Source organism: Petaurus breviceps, unplaced genomic scaffold (genome assembly GCF_028583685.1).
Source record: "Petaurus breviceps papuanus isolate PSGF00001 unplaced genomic scaffold, PetGlider_PUasm1.0 91041, whole genome shotgun sequence".
Taxonomy (NCBI): domain Eukaryota; kingdom Metazoa; phylum Chordata; class Mammalia; order Diprotodontia; family Petauridae; genus Petaurus; species Petaurus breviceps.
The window spans coordinates 33,102,653-33,107,359 of record NW_027187400.1 but is presented as its reverse complement, the minus strand read 5'-3'; the positions used below and the strand labels follow the sequence as shown (position 1 = coordinate 33,107,359).

At 42.2% G+C, this 4,707-nt stretch overlaps 1 pseudogene; it reads right to left on the bottom strand.

The window, feature by feature from the left end:
- Positions 1-3,053: 3,053 nt before the first annotated feature.
- Positions 3,054-4,105, bottom strand: LOC138153957 (dnaJ homolog subfamily B member 1 pseudogene; annotated as a pseudogene).
- Positions 4,106-4,707: the final 602 nt, after the last annotated feature.

The window sequence follows — 4,707 nt, the reverse complement described above, 5'->3', positions numbered from 1 at the left end:
TTGGATTACTTAGTCCATTTGCACGAAAGTGTTTTCCTTCATTCATGTGTTGAGTATTACTTTTTACTTTCCAAAATAATTTTCACCTTTAAAGTCAATACTTTGTCCTTTTGATTAGTTTTGCTTAAAACACTTTGATGCAATCCTATTCCCACAGGTTTTCTTTCTCCCCATTCCCATTTGTTCAACTTTCACCTTATTTCAGTATTATAATAAAATTATTGATTTTCCTTTCTTTAGTTATTTATTTCCTTCTGTCTCCCCCCCCTTAGTCAAATTGTTAGTTCAAAATTCACCTCCCCTTCTCCCAACTTCAGTTTGTTTTCTTTTTTTTTGTCTTTTTCTAAGCCATATTTCTTTGCTTTGTTCTTTTCATTAATTCTCCTCTCTTCCCATCCATTCTGAAGTTTACTTCTTTTATTCTTGTTTTAAAGGTATAGACACTGGCCCTGAGATTATGTTGGTATAAAGATCTCCTGAATAAGGAAAGTTCCCCTATAAATGCAGGCCAGTAATACCTTACAGAGTTTCCTAGAACAGTAGTGTCAAACTCAAAGAGAAACAATGACCACTTATCCATACATAGGGCTCTCTGTGGGCCACATATTAATTTATTCTTCAAATGTAATGTTATCTATGTTTCATTGTATTTTGGTTCATTTTATTATTGTTATTTCCCAGATTTCCAGTCTGGTTCTGGCCATTCTTGGGAGTAATATGGGCCACATGGTTGATACCTCTGACCTAGAGTGACCTGTCCAGAATTACACCATGAGTATATGTCAGAGGTAAAGTTTAAACCTAGTTCTTCTTAACTTCTAGGCCACTTCTTTATCCACTGCACCACAGCTCTATCTCATGGGCAGCTCTATCTCATGGGCTATATACTTCCACCTTTTTATGCTTCTCATGGGGGTTAAAGTTTCTGAAGAACTGAGTTTAAGGTCCCTCTTCTGTGTAAATTACATTGTCTTTCCTTTCTTTATTCTCTTTTCTTCTATTTCCCTGTCAGTCATTTTTTTGCTCTTCCTCCTTAGCTGGTAGTTATTCCCTAGGAGCATGACTACAAAGCAGTCTCAACCTTTTCTTATGTTGAGGGACTCAGTGTTTCCCAGACTGGGTCCCTGTCCTTGGTGTTTTCTGGGTATAGAACTCACCCCAGCTGTGTTTCAGTCCCCTTTCCTTCTGGCCCAGTGTAGCCACTCATGCTGGTGTCCTGTCTCACTTTCTACCTTGTATCTCCCCCTTTCTTTTAGTGGTTGGGCTAGATTTACTTTTTCCACTTTTTGCAGGATCAGAGTTGGGAGGATGTGCAAAGCACAGTCTCTGATGTCTCTGGGAGTCCTTAACCGAGGGACGGCCTGATGTAGAAGAGCCCATACTTTCTCTTCCTTTTTCCTCATTGACAGGGTAGAATCAGTATATTCTGCTTCTTGTCAATTAGGAGTCAATAGGGGGTGGGGTGTGGGGAGAAAATCCTCTACAGGTAAAGTTTCCAAATACGGGTCCTAGGAACATTTCTATGTATCTCTGCCAGGAATGTATAGGAGGGAAGGATGGGGCAGGGCAAGAAGGATGCTGATGGGTGTTGTAAGGATTAGTGTTCTCCTGTACTAATTCATAAAGATTTTACCTTGTTGGGATTCTTTCCTTTTTATCTTGTGAATTTAGCTGCAATTGTGCCATATCTTGTATACAATTATTATTTAGGAGAATTTTTGAGAGTTAATGGAATATGGGGAAAGCAACTAGTCAACCATCTTGTGGTTCCTGTGGCCTGGAAGTCTCTGAAATAAGGTCCTTAGACTTCAAATTCAGGCTTTTCTCCATTGTACCACATGTATTACTAATGATTCAATTTTCATTAACTGGGCTAATGTTCTTTCAGGACTGGGTGCATTTTAAAGAGGACAGTAGAAAGAACCCCAGAGTAATTAATCTATAATGGTTGAATTTCAAGCTTAGTGGCACATAGAGGGGAGAAATAGAGTTTATGAGAGTTGGATTTGAATCAGACCACAAGAATTAAGTTACACTAATCCACTATCAAGCAGTCTAAGCTGGGAAAGACAGACTATAATACATTTAATAGCACCCTAGTAAATCACTTAACCATTTTCTGTCCCAATAATGTCTCCTTTTGTAAAATGGGGTGCTTACCCAGAAGACATTACAAAGATCAGTGAATATGGTCAGAATTCCTTCAGCTCATAAACATTTCCCCAGGGTTATAAACAAGTTCCTTAAAATAGTGATATAACTTCTTTTATCATGACCATTATGGGTTGGTGAGATGAAGACTTGCCAAATAGAGGATACAAACTCCCTGAAGGCAAGTCCTTTTAATTTTTTGTTGATTTTTAAATTTCTTTTGTTTTTAAAGTCTATCCCATTCCCTTCCACCCAGAGAACCATCTCTTGAAACAAATAATAAAAGAGAATAAAAATCAGTCCAGCAAAAGTTCCATATTGACTGATTCTAAAACTATGTTGTTGTCCTGTTTCCCCCTTGCCTAGCTCATAGCACCAATTATAACTACTATTGGGTGATAAGAGCTTTGCCATAGGGTGCTGATATTCAGAGGCTGGGGGCATATTTCCTCCCTAAAGGAAAACTGGCCCTCAAGGTTCTTTACTAATCCATGCTACCATGTAGCTCATCTGCCCCCAGAATGCCACCTCTAGAGTCCCATTGCCAATTTGTCTCTTTTCCACAACACCCCCTCCTTTCTAACCCATGAAAGGACAATGGTCAGTTTCTTTGGCCTTTGGCTTGCCTTTTCTTCTGGTTTGACTGTACCAGTGGCCATATAATTATCTGCTCTGCCACATTCTCCCCACTCTGACTACCACTTTTTTCCAACTGATTTTTTTCTAAGAATAACTAGTTACAGTTCTACATAGTGGGTTATTTTTATTTTTTTATTTTTAGACTTTGAAAGATTGTAATGTATTCTCTGGAAATATTCAGCATATGAAAACCCTCTGTGGTCCCTCCCACCCTGGGGGCCCACAATGGTCCAGAATACCTTGAGCTTTGGAAATGTCCTTGGTTCAGTCCTTAGGGAGCAGAGATTGCTATATAGGCAGGATCTACTCTAGGATGATTCTTGAAGACTGGGGAATTCTGTCAGGGAAATTCACTTCAAACTCAATAATGAGGTCCCCACTTTTTTCTCTGGTGTTTCGGGGAGGGGAAGGCCTTCTCCAGGAACCTTCCACCTCATTCCAGGCCTGATGATATTCTTGAACACTATGGGTATGGTCCTGCCATCTAGCATTGGGACATTCACTGTACAACCACACAGGGCCTCACGAAGGGTGATTCTTGCTGGGCAAATCACATCAGACCCATCTCTCTTAAATATATTGTGTGGTTTGTCCTTTAAAACAAAGACAACATAGTGCTGGAATGTTGGTTGAGGTTTGGTACCCCTCTTTTGGGAAGGTAATCTTGGTCCTCTCTTTCCACCCTCTTTTCACTGCTATGGTCAGGATCTTGTCTTCATTGTGGATGCTCTTCCCACTGGGGTTGTCGCTTGTGGAAGATCATCTTTTTGGTACAACCACTATAGATCTCCTCAAGTGAGACCTGGAGGTCGTGGGTAACTAGGGAATCCTGTTTTCCTGTTTTCTGCGGCTGTGTTCCTGGGCTGGACGGGGTTGGGTAAAGTCCATATTGGTAAAGCCACCCATGCCCAGTGGGAAGCCAGAAAATGGGTCATCAGCGTCCATGCCTTCTTCCCCATTTTGTTGACCAAAAAAGGTGTCAAAAGGGTTTTGGCCACCAAAGAACTCAGCAAATATGGCATGACGTCCCCATGGAAAGTGTAGCTGAAGGAAGCACCCGTAGGACCAGTACTGCTACCACTACTAGGGCCACCAAACTTCAATCCCTCCTCCCCATAGTGGTAGAAGATGTTCCTCTTGCGCGGGTCACTGAGCATGTCGTAGGCCTTGGCGATCTCTTTGAACTTCTCCTTGGTGCAGGGCTCCTTGTTCTTGTCTGGGTGGTAGCATAGTGCTTGCTGGCGGTAGGCTCACTTGATTTCTTCGTCCGAGGCACCTGGGCCAGGCCCAGCATCTGGTGGTAATCCTTACCCATGGCCCCCACCCCCCCGCTGCCATCCCAAAGGACTACATAGTGGGTTATTAAATTTTGTTGAATTAAATTGAATTGAATAGAGAAAATCCTCCTGGTAAGATCCCCAAGCTGGTAAACTGAGCACTGGTCTGGAAGAGTTAAAACAGCTTCCTTCCATAAGACTCCATCCAATTTACTCTGAAGAAGCAGTTTCCACTTGGGAGGATTGGGCTCAGTAAATGTGAATGGTCTTTGGGAGAGGTGTTATAGCAATCTGAGATGTTATTATGGTCCTTTGCACCTAACTGCAAAAAGAGCCCAGGAGCTTAAAGCTCTTAATAAGAAATGCTACTGGCAGTCTTTCTGGGTCTCTCTCTCTCCCTCCCTCCCTCTCTCTCTCTCTCTCTCTCTCTCTCTCTCTCTCTCTCTCTCTCTCTCTCTCTCTCTCTCTCTCTCTCTCTCTCTCTCTCTCTCTCTCTCTCTCTCTCTCTCTCTCTCTCTCTCTCTCTCTCTCTCTCTCTCTCTCTCTCTGTCTCTCTCTGTCTCTCTCTCTCTCTCTCTCTCTCTCTCTCTCTCTCTCTCTCTCTCTCTCTCTCTCCCTCTCTCTCTGTCTCTCTCTCTCT